General features: G+C 31.5%; 1 long non-coding RNA gene, 3 other non-coding genes and 9 pseudogenes across 4 annotated transcripts; all 13 read right to left on the minus strand.

Moving 5' to 3' along the window:
- Positions 1–1042: 1042 nt before the first annotated feature.
- Positions 1043–12701, minus strand: LOC112418705 (uncharacterized). Its single transcript, XR_005645344.1, has 3 exons — positions 12196–12701; positions 5666–5775; positions 1043–1375 (listed from the first exon to the last, which is right to left on the minus strand). It is a non-coding gene; the product is annotated as an uncharacterized lncRNA (long non-coding RNA).
- LOC112418785 (uncharacterized) lies at positions 2197–2283 on the minus strand (annotated as a pseudogene).
- On the minus strand, positions 2922–2999 carry LOC112418777 (small nucleolar RNA R160). Its single transcript, XR_003008866.1, has one exon. It is a non-coding gene; the product is annotated as a small nucleolar RNA R160 (small nucleolar RNA).
- On the minus strand, positions 3242–3325 carry LOC112418781 (uncharacterized; annotated as a pseudogene).
- On the minus strand, positions 3833–3914 carry LOC112418786 (uncharacterized; annotated as a pseudogene).
- On the minus strand, positions 4558–4635 carry LOC112418775 (small nucleolar RNA R160). The gene has a single exon (XR_003008864.1). It is a non-coding gene; the product is annotated as a small nucleolar RNA R160 (small nucleolar RNA).
- On the minus strand, positions 4805–4886 carry LOC112418784 (uncharacterized; annotated as a pseudogene).
- LOC112418780 (uncharacterized) lies at positions 6723–6809 on the minus strand (annotated as a pseudogene).
- LOC112418787 (uncharacterized) lies at positions 7612–7695 on the minus strand (annotated as a pseudogene).
- LOC112418782 (uncharacterized) lies at positions 8857–8938 on the minus strand (annotated as a pseudogene).
- LOC112418776 (small nucleolar RNA R160) lies at positions 9580–9657 on the minus strand. The gene has a single exon (XR_003008865.1). It is a non-coding gene; the product is annotated as a small nucleolar RNA R160 (small nucleolar RNA).
- Positions 9922–10003, minus strand: LOC112418778 (uncharacterized; annotated as a pseudogene).
- LOC112418779 (uncharacterized) lies at positions 10973–11054 on the minus strand (annotated as a pseudogene).
- Positions 12702–14957: the final 2256 nt, after the last annotated feature.

A 14957-nucleotide genomic window follows, 5' to 3' on the forward strand; every position in this document is an offset into this window, starting at 1 on the left:
TTATGCTCTTGATCTGTTATGCTTAAAAAAATCCCAACTTGCACACTACTCAGTCTTTCAATCCAAGCCAGCATTGGAAACTTAGTGTTAATATACATACTAATGATTGATTTAAACTACAACAATATAGGAAGGTGAGGATAAACAAGTTTGCATAAAAAATCTGAATGAGAATCTAAATAAGAACAATGAATGAAAATTCTACCAGAGATTGCAAAGGACCAAAAATATTTCAAACCTAAATCTTTTTTTTTTGAACAAGTTCAAACCTAAATCTTAAAATTAAACTTTAGGTTTTTTCAAAAAAAAAAAAATTAAACTTTAGGTGAAACACATCAATTAGGTCATACACAGAAGTTTAAGTGATGGCAGAGGAAGAAAAACTCAATTTCTACAAAAATTCTACATCCCTTCCACAACAAAAATAATATATGATTATCAAAAGGAAGAAAAATTAGTCTTACAGTACTAAAAATTACTTCATGTTTCTGATATAGTAGATGATCTTTTTGATTTGATGAATGAATTGGGTTATTTGACTATTTTTTATATAGCAGAATTTTATTTGTCAAATAAGACTGCGGAATTTTGCTGATGCGGAATTGTGTACCAAATACCATTCGGCAGAATTTTTGTTAATGCAGAATCTTTCTTTGTATTTACCAAGAGTTTGAGCATTGAAAATAATGTACTTCTGCTGTTATGTATAATAACAATGAAGAAAATTACACTCCAATGGCAATAAACGAAGAGTTTGCTCTCAATTACATATAACCATGGCAAAGCAATGCTAGGGACACTCTCATTTCAACACTCTCTAACACTCACTCTCTTATTGGATTAAACTAGTGTATGTTTCATCACTTTAAGTGGAACCTATTTCCAATGTGTGAGACCCACCTTGATTTAAACAAATAATGAGGTGAGTGTTTGAGAGTGTTGACAAGAGAGTGTTGACAAGAGAGTGTTGCTAGCACTACTCAACCATGGTATATAACTTATATCAAACCAATATCACAATACAAACTATCACAACACAGAATACAATCCCAATGAACATCATTACAATATAAAATAGAACTTGATTGCAATATAATGTTGTGAATCAAATCATAAATTTAAAATAGAAATTACAATTGTTTTTGCAAACTACATTACTTATACTATCTACAAGTATGACTATTCTAGTTGAAATGTATTTCTTCTTCACTTTGTTTGCTACTTTAAAATAGTAATCAAACTCAAAATGTCCTATCCCATTGTGCTTCTTCTCCCACTTTGCTTCTTTAGTGTACTACCAATAGCAAGTTCATATTACAAACACATCAGCTGCAGAATTTGCAAAATTTGTATGTACAACCACTGCAAAAAAAATCTTCATAAAGATTAATTAGATCATTAGTTAAAATCAAGACCGGGTTATTAATAAAATAAAATAAATTGAAATTCAAAATCAGATCCAATATCCCACAACTCTCCAGAAATCGCAAAGAAAAAGAATAGAGATCAAAATCAGATTCAAAATCATTCAGAACATTCAAAACCCATCCTGCATCGTTCACAATGGCCGCCGATTCACTATCGTCAGAAACTAGATGAACTAGATGTGGCATATTCAAACCAATGACATCCTCTTACCAAGAACCAGAACAAGGATCATCATACAGAATGAATTGATGAGCTAATCTTAAAAAAATGTTAGAAAATCGTATACAAGAAAAGATTCAGAAAGGGGTCGATAAAGTGAGTGGTTGAATTTAAGAGGTCAGAGAATCGTCAGCGTCGTTGAATTAGTGATGGTGGTTTTCAGCATGGAAGAGTGATGCAGGGAGGAAAGTTGAGAGTATAAGGGTTTCAATGGAGAGAAAGAGAAACATGTTAGTGAGAGGAAAGTGAAAAGAGTGAGTCACTAAAATGAAATCATCTCATTTAATCCAAGGGTCATTATTTCACCCTCTCATTATAAATGTCCTCACATTTGATACATCCAATATATATATATATATATAGGGTTTTGCTAGAAGCCACCCATGAATGTGTCTTTTAGCAACCCACACCTCAAGGTGTGATTTCCACTTTTTAGTTATAGCTTTTCTAAAAGACACCTTCATAAAAGGTGTCTTCTAGCAAAACCCATATATATATATATATATATATATATATATATATATATATATATATATATATATATATATAAGCAATGGAATCAGAGAACTTTGAAGGCATGTATGAAACAAGAGATCTACATCAGTTTCAGACAAAAATTTGCTTCATCATTTTGCTTTGCTGATTGAAAACTTTGCAGGCACCTAATAGTGTGCGTTAATGCAACTTGATCGCCCAACTTAGTCCTCAAGAAAAAATGGAAGTATATTTTCATAAATTAAGGGACCAAGTTGTGTTAACTTACATAAGTTATGACTAAATTGATCAGTTTTAACTTGTACATGGTGCAAGACCAACTTAATTGTGCGTGTTAGACAAAGCCTTGTAAAGAATATCCCTCACTAGAAAAGTAGGATTATAATCCCAAATGTCAAGCCCAGTTTTACTTCACTTGTCATAAATACAAATAAAGCATGATAAAACTAGAGCAAATTTTTTGCTGCACCATGCTCGTGTAATCTGACAGATTAATGCAACATCAGACTAAGAAATTTGGTGCCTACATTCATTTTTAAAACAACTCGATCCTTTACTTTATCTTACATATTAGAACCCAAACCTTGCATAATACATCAAATTCAAATCAACTTGGTAAATGATATGTGAAAATAACTAAATTCTAACCAATAATAACAAGGATGAAACCTTTGATTAGTTAAACATGTAAACATAATTAATCTTTCCCAAAAAGCTCAAGCAGTTCATAAAAGAACTCAAAAAGTGGTAAATTACAGTTGCTAATAGAAAACCAGCAAAGCAATCAGAGAACTTTGAAGACCATTTCAATAAGGAATCCACATGATATTCAGATCTTAAAACCTCATAATTTTGCTCTGCTTTCAACAAAAAACAAAAGACACGACACGACGCATTTTATAAAGACTTAACATCAACTAAAATAACAGGTATACATATTAGATCAAGACAATGTCACAAACCAATATAACTATAAAAACAAAACGAGCTGAAAATTTACGTAAAAAAAATAAAATAGAAATTAAAACCCTAAAACTATATAAAGGGGGACACAAATAAAAGGTTGAATGAAACAATCAAAATATATAAAACTAAGCAAAGCTATCAGAGAACTTTGAAGGTATGTATGAAACAAGAGATCCACATCAATTTCAGACAAAAAAAATTACTTCATCATTTAGCTTTGCTAGTTGAAATGAAAAATTCATTTATCTGCAAAATCCATTGTACTATATGACATATTCACCGAGATAATTTGGCAATTTTTTTATAAAATAAATAATAATATGCATAATGGGTTATAAAAAAAACTCAGATCTACACCCAAAAGCATGAAATTAAATTGCCATGACTAAATATTGCACCTATAAAACCTTCTCGTAATTTCCTTGACATTAAACTTTAAGATGCAAGGGGCTACGTGGTGCATCATGATTGAAAACAATGAATGAAAATACTACCAGAGGTTGCAAAGGATCAAAAACAACTATGGGAATGGTTTCACAGGTCTATACAAAAAAAAAAAAAAAAAAAAAAATCAAACCTAAATCTTAAAATCAGAGTTTAGAGTAGCATCCACATTAGTAGGAAAACCTGGGAATGTTGAATTAAACAATATGTGTGTGTGTGTGCGTGCGTGCGTGTGTGTGTGTATATATATATATATATATATATATATATATAAAAGCAAAGCAATTAGAGAACTTTGAAGGCATGTTTGAAACAAGAGATCTACATCAGTTTCAGACAAAAATTTGCTTCATCATTTCACTTTGCTAATTTAAAACTTTTCAGGCACCTAATAGTGTGCGTTAATGCAACTTGATCGCTCAACTTAGTCCTCGAGAAATGGATGATAGTATATATATTCATAAATTAAGATACTAAGTTGTGTCAACTTACACAAGTTACGATCAAATTGATCGGCTTTAACTTGAACATGGTGCAAGACAAACTTAATTGTCCGTGTTAGACAAAGCCTTTAAAGAATATCCCTCACTAGAAAAGTAGGATTATAATCCCAAATATCATGCCCAGTTTGACTTCACTTGTCACTTTATAAATACAAATAAAGCATGATAAAACTAGAGCAAATTTTTTGTTGCATCATGCTCGTATAATCTGACAGATTAATGCACATCAGACTAAGAAATTTGGTGCTTACATTCATTTTTAAAACAACTCAATCTTTTACTTTATCTTACATATCAGAACCCAAACCCTTGCATAATACATCAAATTCAAATCAACCTGGTAAATGATATGTGAAAATAACTAAATTCTAACCAATAATAACAAGGATGAAACCTTTGATTAGTTAAACATGTAAACATTATTAAACTTTCCCAAAAAGGTCAAACAGTTCATAAAAGAACTCAAAGTGGTAAATTACAGTTGTTAATAGAAAACTAGCAAAGCAATCAGAGAACTTTGAAGACCATTTCAATAATGAATCCACATTATATTCAGATCTTAAAACCTCATCATTTTGCTCTGCTTTCAACAAAAAACAAAAGACAAGACACGACACATTTTATGAAGTCTTAACATCAACTAAATTAACAGGTATACATATTTGAACAAGACAATATCACAAACCAACATAACTATTGACACAAATAAAAGGTTGAATTAAACAATCAAAATATATAAAACTAAGCAAAGCAATCAGAGAACTTTGAAGGTATGTATGAAACATGAGATCTACATCAATTTCAGACAAAAAATTACTTCATCATTTAGCTTTGCCAGTTGAAATGTAATATAATCATTTATCTGCAAAAACCATTGTACCTATATAACAAATTCACCGAGATAATTTGGCAATTTTTTTAAAATAATATGCATAATGGGTTATAAAAAAACTCAGATCTACACCCAAAAGCATGAAATTAAATTGCCATGACTAAATATTGCACCTATAAAACCTTCTCGTAATTTCCTTGTAACAAAACTTTAAGATGCAAGGGGCTACGTGGTGCATCATGATTGAAATTGGTTTTGGAATTGAATCAAACAACTTAAAAAAGAAAAAAGAAAAAAAAACAGATGAGTGGCGGCTACACGCTAGGCCGTCCTAAATCCATTCAAACTGGGATCCTAAATCTACCCTTTTCTTTTTGTCTTAACTATCCAATTTCCAAAGGAAGGAGCCCTGATATTCCTAAATTTGGTCGAGAGGTAAGTAAACTATGGGAAAAAATTATTCCTGGTAGGATTTAGGCTGAAACTCTTCCAAATTACATTTCATTATTAACTAAAGCTCATTAACCACTTGAGCTCAATCTTTAGTGCCAAATGAATTTTCAACAGAGGGCCTAGATTCACACGAGAAATAAATAATTTGTGGCAATTCTCTCACGGCTACTGATCTTACTAAATAAGTTAACGTTATTGAAGATATAAGATTTATTTTTTTATCTTCCGAATTCATTTCTTAAAGTCAACGTTAACAATGCTAAAAAGTGAAATGACTCTTGTTTCTCTAAGATTCATAATGAGGAAATGAATAGCAAACATACACCTTTCTCAAATTAAGCAACTGCCACCTAAACCAAGCAAGCTTGTTGTATTTTAGAATGCCTATAGATAGATTCTTCCTATGCTTTTATAATTAAGTAGATTAAGACAAACCTGCAATTAAGATAACAATGAAAAAAATTAATGGCAAATTAAATAATCAAGCTATTTTGCAATTTTGGCTATTTTGCATGTTAGTTTAGTGAGAACAAGCTATACTTTTGATATTAAGGTATCAGTGGCTCAAATGGAAATTAACATACATAAATCACAATAATGATATCAAACATATACAAAAGTTGCTTGCGTTCATGAAATTAACAAAAACATGTCAATTAGGTCAGACACAGAAGTTTATGCGATGGCAGAGGAAGAAAAACACAATTTCTACAAGAATTCTCTCTCTTCAACAACAAAAAATAATATAAGATTGTCAAAAAGAAGAAAAATTAGTCTGGCAGTACTCAATAGATCAAGTATATTTATGTGCAACTATCCTAGACATCCACGATCCATGTGGTAATCGCATCTATTTTTAACACTTAATAGCATTCTTTTAACTTTTTCAATATGTAAGCCCATTAGGTCTCCAGTTGCATCAAATTAACTTGGAAAACCATAAGGCTTTGAGTTGCATCAAATTAACTTGATGTAAAATGTCTAAGTTGAATTGAACGGGTAACATAGTTTTAAATTTTCAGGCTCAAGAGCCTAAAAGAAGTTGAAAAAAGGGGTAAATTACAATTGCTAATAACAAAACCAGCAAAGCAGCCAGAGAACTTTGAAGAACATTAAATTCAGAATCCACATGACATTCAGACATAAGATCACAAAGCAAACTATCAAATAACTACTAGGAGGAAATAAAAGGAAATAAAGGTTTTCACATAAAACATATTTCTAAAGCTTCATGCCTGTGCTTACTGAACCAACAGATTGTAGTAAAGGGTGAAAAGAACTAACAATTTAATTAAGAAAACAAAACTTGAAAACCTATATTAGCAAAAGAGGGGAAAACCTGGAAATGTTGAATTGAACAATATATGTAAATATAAAAGCAAAGCAATCAGAGAACTTTGAAGGCATTGCATGTATGAAACAAGAGATCTACATCAGTTTCAGACAAAAATTTGCTTCATCATTTCGCTTTGCTAATTGAAAACTTTTCAGGTACTTAATAGTGTGTGTTAATGCAATTTGATCACTCAGCTTAGTCCTGAAGAAATGGATGATAGTATATAATCATAAATTAAGGGAACAATTTGTGTTAACTTACATAAGTTATGACCAAATTGATCGGTTCCAACTTAATTGTGCATGTTAGACAGAGCCTTTAAAGAATATCCCTCACTAGAAAAGTAGGATTATAATCCCAAATGTCATGCCCAGTTTTACTTCACTTTTCACTTTATAAATACAAATAAAGCATGATAAAACTAGAGCAACTTTTTTGTTGAACCATGCTCGTATAATCTGACAGATTAATGTACATTAGACTAAGAAATTTGGTGCCTACATTCATTTTTAAAACAACTTGATCCTTTACTTTGTCATCAGAACCCAAACCATTGCATAATACATAATATTCAAATCAACTTGGTAAATGTTATGTGAAAATAACTTTATTCAAACCAATAATAACAAGGATGAAACCTTTGATTAGTTAAACATGTAAATATAATTAAATTCTCCAAAAAAGCTCAAGCAGTTCATAAAAGAACTTAAAAAGTGGTAAATTACAGTTGCTAATAGAAAACCAGAAACGCAATCAGAGAATTTGAAAAACAAGAGAATTACAGTTCATAAAATCACCCACTAAATACAACTATGCGACAATGTCACAAACCAATATAACTAAAAAAAACAAAATGAGCTGAAACAAGAGATCTTTGAAGGGGGGACACAAATAAAATGTTGATTTAAACAATCAAAATAGATAAAACTTAGCAAAGCAATCATAGAACTTTGAAGGTATGTATGAAACAAGAGATCTACATCAATTTCAAAAAAAAAAAAAAATCACTTCATTTAGCTTTGCTAGTTGAAATGTAATAAATCATTTATCTGCAAAAAACATTTTACTATATAACAAATTCACCGATATTATTTGGCAATTTTTTTAAAATAAAATATGCATAATGGGTTATAAAAAAACTCAGATCTAAACCCAAAAGCATGAAATTAAATTGCCATTACTAAATATTGCACCTATAAAACCTTCTCGTAATTTCCTTGCAACTAAACTTTAAGATGCAAGGGGCTACGTGGTGCATCATGATTGAAAACAAGGAATGAAAATTCTACCAGAGGTTGCAAAGGACCAAAAAAAACCTATGGGAATGGTTTCACAGGTCCGTAAAAAAAAATTTCAATCCTACAACTTCAATTTAGAGTTCAGATTAGCATCCACATTAGTAGGAACCAATTAACCACTCAAAAGGGACTCAGTGTGAAACACGTCAATTAGGTCAGACACAGAAGTTTTAGTGATGGCAGAGGAAGAAAACTCAATTTATACAAGAATTCTACATCTCTTCCACAATAAAAAATAATATATGATTGTCAAAAAGAAGAAAAATTAGTCTGACAGTGCTCAATAGATCAAGCATATTTATGTGCAACTATCCTAGACATCCATGATCCATGTGGTGTAATGGCATCTATTTTTAACACTTAATAGCATTCTTTTAACTTTTTCAATATAGATGACCAATAGGTCGCCAGTTGCATCAAATTAACTTGGAAAACCATAAGGTCTCGAGTTACATCAAATTAACTTGATGTAAAGTGTCTAAGTTAAATTGAACATGTAACATAATTTTAAATTTTCAGGCTCAAGAGCCTAAAAGAAGTTGAAAAAAAATGGGTAAATTACAATTGCTAATAACAAAAACGGCAAAACAGTTAGAGAACTTTGAAAAACATTAAATTCAGAATCCACATGACATTCAGATATAAGATCACAAAGGAAACTATCAAATAACTACTAGGAGAAAATAAGAGGAAATAAAGGTCTTGACATAAAAACAGTTTCTAAAGCTTCATGCCTGTGCTTACTGAACCAGGAGATTGTAGTAAAGGGTGAAAAGAACTAAGGATTTAATTAAGAAAACAAAACTTGAAAACCTATATTAAGAAAAGAAGGGAAAACCTGGGGAATGTTGAATTGAACAATATATGTAAATATAAAAGCAAAGCAATCGGAGAACTTTGAAGGCATGTATGAAACAAGAGATCTACATCAGTTTCAGACAAAAATTCGCTTCATCATTTCGCTTTGCTAATTGAAAACGTTTCAGGCACCTAATAGTGTGCGTTAATGCAACCTGATCGCTCAACTCAGTCCTTAAGAAAGGGATGATAGTATATTTTCATAAATTAAGGGACCAAGTTGTGTTAACTTACATAAGTTATGACTAAATTGATCAGTTTTAACTTGTACATGGTGCAAGACCAACTTAATTGTGCGTGTTAGACAAAGCCTTGTAAAGAATATCCCTCACTAGAAAAGTAGGATTATAATCCCAAATGTCATGCCCAGTTTTACTTCACTTGTCACTTAATAAATACAAATAAAGCATGATAAAACTAGAGCAAATTTTTTGTTGCACCATGCTCGTATAATCTGACAGATTAATGCACATCAGACTAAGAAATTTGGTGCCTGCATTCATTTTTAAAACAGCTCGATCCTTTATCTAACATATCAGAACCCAAACCCTTGCATAATAATACATCAAATTCAAATCAACTTGGTAAATGTATGTGAAAATAACTATATTCTAACCAATAATAACAAGGATGGAACCTTTGATTAGTTAAACATGTAAACATAATTAAACTTTCCAAAAAAGCTCAAGCGGTTCATAAAGGAACTTAAAAAGTGGTAAATTACAGTTGCTAATAGAAAACCAGCAAAGCAATCAGAGAACTTTGAAGACCATTTCAATAAGTAATCCACATGATATTCAGATCTTTAAACCTCATCATTTTGCTCTGCTTTCAACAAAAAACAAAAGACACGAGACATTTTATGAAGACTTAACATCAACTAAAATAACAGGTGTACATATTTGAACAAGACAATGTCACAAACCAGTATAACTATAAGGGGGGGCACAAATATTACAGAAATTACTTATAAAACGAGCTGAAAAGTTACTTATAAAATAAAACAGAAATTGAAACCCTAAAACTAATATAAGGGGGGGCACAAATAAAATGTTGAATTAAACAATCAAAATATCTAAAAATAAGCAAAGCAATCAGAGAACTTTGAAGGCATGTATGAAACAAGAGATCTACATCAGTTTCAGACAAAAATTTGCTTCATCATTTCGCTTTGCTTATTGAAAACTTTTCAGGCACTTAATAGTGTGCGTTAATGCAACTTGATCGCTCAACTTAGTCCTTAAGAAATGGATGATTGTATATTTTCATAAATTCAGGGACCAAGTCGTGTTAACTTATGTAAGTTATGTCTGTGCTTACTGAACCAACAGATTGTAGTAAAGGGTGAAAGAATTAACGATTTCATTGAGAAAACAAAGCTTGAAAACCTATATTAACAGAAGAGGGGAAAACCTGGGAATGTTGAATTAAACAATCTAACTATATATGTGTGTGTGTGTGTGTGTGAGTCAGGATCCGTTGACACCAGGTGTAAGTCAAAAGACTTACACCAAATCTTAACCGTTAAATTTAATTGATCGTATGGTTTAAATTATATCCACGGAAGAAACGGAAGGAACGCATAACAGGGGATCTCGTTAAAGCATGTCATCTACACCAACTACAACCTTCTGTTAGTTTCGCTAAAAGGATCAGATCAGAAACCAAAGGATCTAGATGCAATTGAAAGCATTGAAATCTCAAAACAATCATAATTGAAAAGAAACGCTAAAAGGGGATAAAAAGAAAAATTGAAATATTTTAATTACTTTTGGATTCATAAAATTGATTGAATCTCATGATTTTTCATCCATAGAAAAATTTGTTGTCACATTAGGAGGTTTATCGAAGACTAAGAACATTTAGGTCTTGAACCAATGAAGAATGGATCTCAAGTGATGGTAGATGTGAGATTGTTGGTGAGTGGTGACATAATGGATCTCAAGCCAGAGTAAACGGAATCGCAAGTTTCATTGTTAGAGAAAAAACTACTATGAGGAAGGAGAAAGAATGAGCCGTGTTCCAATATTCAAATTTAATAATGACCGTACGATTTATTAGTTTTAACGGTTGAGATTTGGTGTAAGTCTTTTGACTTACACCTGGTGTCAACGGATCCTGACTCTATATATAAAAGCAAAGCAATCAGAGAACTTTGAAGGCATGTATGAAACAAGTGATCTACATCAGTTTCAGACAAAAATTCGCTTCATCATTTCGCTTTGCTAATTGAAAACTTTTCGCGCACCTAATAGTGTGTGTTAATGCAACTTGATCGCTCAACTTAGTCCTTATATTATCATAAATTAAGGGGCCAAGTTGTGTTAACTTACAAAAGTTATGACCAAATTGATCAGTTTTAAATTTAAAGGACCATGTTACGTTAACTTACGCAAGATAAGGGATCAAATCGACAAGTTTTGAAGTTAAGATCGAACTGAACTTTTAATATATGCTAAGGGACCAAAGTGATATTTAAGCCCATATTTTTCATATAGTACTTTATTTGTTTAAAAACGTGAGTTGTTTTAGAACATGCATAGAAATCAATGTGAGTTGAGCAGACAAGTAAAATTTAATTTGATAAGGTAAATAAGGACTGAGATGAAACTATAGCTATCCAATTGTTACCACTAATAATAGTTAACAGGATCGAGAAAGGTAGGTTGGGTAGTAAAGAAACAACATTGCAATGATTTGTTAGCAACCAAATAAACAATGCTTTCATGATTTAATCTGATAAGGTAATTTGTTGTATCTAATGTCCCTTTCAAATATTACAATTAACCCAGCAAGCATGTAGCTTCCTACAGATGTAATGACATACATAAAAGAAGGCCAAGTCTATGGTGCACAAGAGATGTAAGTCTTGCATCATGCACAAATTGCACAATGTTATTTTCACCATTGCATTAATAAATTTCATTATTAAATTAAATGAAATATCAAGAGATATATTTATCTATTGATTTAATGATGAAAAGTAAACTTGTACATGGTGCAAGACCAACTTAATTGTGCGTGTTACACAAAGCCTGTAAAGAATATCCCTCACTAGAAAAGTACGATTATAATCCCAAATGTCATGCCCAGTTTTACTTCACTTGTCACTTAATAAATACAAATAAAGCATGACAAAACTAGAGCAAATTTTCTGTTGCACCATGCTCGTATAATCTGACAGATTAATGCACATCAGACTAAGAAATTTGGTGCCTACATTCATTTTTAAAACAACTCGATCCTTTACTTTATTTATCTTACATATCAGAACCCAAACCCTTGCATAATACATCATATTCAAATAACTATATTCTAACCAATAATAACAAAGATGAAACCTTTGAAGGCAAAAAAACTTACTTCATCATTTGGCAAAAAAAAATTATTTAAGCTACTCACATATCTCTTTCTGTTCAGCCACGATGAAGGATTCGAGTCGCAAGGATTCTCAAATAAGCTTCGGGATTATCAATTTCGGCACGGTGGTTGTTTATGAAAGTGCTCAAATCAAGAAATAGAGTTAGGGGTTTTGTTGCGGACATTATGAGGAAAAGGATTATCAATTTCGTTTCTCAAAATGAGGTTCATAGTGGCATGAATTTAAGAGGGAAGGTGATGATTAGGGTTTTTCAAATCTCACGAATCTGGAAAAGAAATAGGTGGCTTTTGAAGATGAAAATGAGAGAAATTTAATGGTGTTAATTTCACGACCAATAGACATTGATGTGCGGCGGTGGATCAGTGTGAAAAATGACTCGCGGTGGTTCAAGGAGGAGGAGGAAGCGGTGGTTAAGTGAGAAGAAATTTAAGGAGGAGATTTTCATTTATCACCAAACAAAACCAAGCCTAATATAAGCCGGAGAATGCTAACGAGTAGTAAGGTTCCTAGTTAAACATTCAAAACAAATAATTGATATGTGGCGTGTCACATCAGCGTTGACCGAGTCAACGAACTGAAGCTCCAAAACTGTCAAATAATCAAAATATAGGGGCTGTTTTGTATTTAAATTAGTTAGGGATCCATAACCGCAACTTTTGGAAAGATAGGGGTACAAAAGTGCAATTAAACAAAAAAAAAATGCATAATTGACGGCCAAATCATGTATTCCAAATTTTTACTTAAGGAAAAATCACATTTTGTACGGATTTTGTCTAAACTTTTCTTAATACCTGCGGTATTTTTTAAATCGTCTATTTCTTTCAAAAAAAAAATTAGGATAGCTATAAAACCTCTAGTAGGAGAAGGCCGATTTTTTCGGAAAAAGACCTACTATGAGACCTAGTTACAAAAATTAGTGCTAGGTTTATTATACTCAATAGTAGGTTTAAATCAAACTTGGTCTCCAACATATTGAAAGTGATTCATACTTAGAATTTTTGTTATTTGGTGATGATGTTGAGTAAACTAAGGAATGTAAATTAATTTACCATAAAGAAGGTTTAACTCTATCCTTTGATATTGTAATAATGGTACCTAAATGTATATGATAGCATAAGGAAATCAAGTTTAAACAAATTAGAAAGAAATAATTTTTAGATGAATCATTTAGGGAGCTCCTAATATGGACCTCAAATTAAAAGGACCACCAATGAACCTCAATAAGTGACAGGCTACAGCCGGTCATTGTTCTTCAACACTCAAAACACAGCACATGTTTCATCTCTTTCAACTACCATGATCCATTGCTTATTCTTGAGAAATAAGAGTATACTTGATAAATCTCAGATCTATCTTTATCTTAGGAGAACGAGAAGATAAATATCACCTTCCTCTTTAGACTCTAGTCTCTAAGATCAAATTTTTCACTTCCACTTGTCCCTGTTTTTGTTGAGAAATATGAAACAAAATCAGTTATTTTATCCTTGTACAACTCCATTGGCCTATGATTATTTTTGGAACAAGATGTTCCATTTTGGTTCCAGAAATCACAGGTTCTTGAGTGCCACCGTTGGTACTCAATAATTTTAAGTTTGACAATAAACAAAAAATTCAACAATTCATTTTGGAATTGATATGATATTTATGATAAACATAATACTCCTACTTTCTTTTCATACTAAAATAATTCGCATCAAAATAAAATCCGGACGATATTGTAGTTTGAGAGAAAGATGGTGTTTAACAAAAAAAAAAAAAAGAACTTAAAACAATTATTAAAAATGAATAGTCCATGCCTGGACCCTTTTTAAAGGGGCATATTAGAGGCCAGGCCACCCTATCATTTAATATGGAAATAACCAAGATCATGATGAACAATGCAAAAATCTAACTTGCAGATCAACGCAATATATAAGAGACCAAACTGCAAAAATGAAAAATCAATCAAATAATTATATAATTCGAGAGTTCAAACTTTAAATATTGATGCATTTTCGCCAAAAACTAATTTCAAACACTTACCACTATACAAATGGTGAATGACATAATATATATTTGTTCCACAATCAAACTTTTTGCATTGTTTTATTACTTCGAACTTTGAAATTTGATTTTGCACCCTTCATGGTTTTGATCATTACAAATATTGAAAGATGGTAAGATAACACTTTCATGTTATTTTTAAAATTTCCCAGACTAGTAATATCTTTAAGTTAATGTCCAAACACTACCATATACATGTAGATACCATTACAACAATATCAAAGGAAATAATTAAATAATCTAATCTCCAGTGTAGTTGGAAAACGAAGGATATATATATATATATAATATCATCACCAACAAGAAAAAATGCTAAGCACTATTACCTTTAAATATGTTGAAGGACAAGTTTGGTATGAGGTCTTTGAGACACAGTACCTAGTACCTGACAAGGGTAAACCAATGACTGGTTCTTTAGACAAACTACGAGATTGGTGGAAAGACAGGGTAAAATTTGAAAAAAACGGTGCAGCTGCAATTGCAAATCATGAAGATTAAAGAGGAATTTCAACAATGAATGACATGTTGAATGGTGAACCAGTAACAGCTTACTCATTGAATGAACTACCTGACACAACATTAGGTTCACTTTTATCATCATGAATGCAACATTGCGATCCACCACAAAGAAGATATCCTTTAGAAAGAGACATTCCTCCACCATGGTGGCCATCAGGAAAAGAATCATGGTGGAATGAAA

This window comes from Medicago truncatula, chromosome 1 (genome assembly GCF_003473485.1).
Source record: "Medicago truncatula cultivar Jemalong A17 chromosome 1, MtrunA17r5.0-ANR, whole genome shotgun sequence".
Lineage (NCBI taxonomy): Eukaryota > Viridiplantae > Streptophyta > Magnoliopsida > Fabales > Fabaceae > Medicago > Medicago truncatula.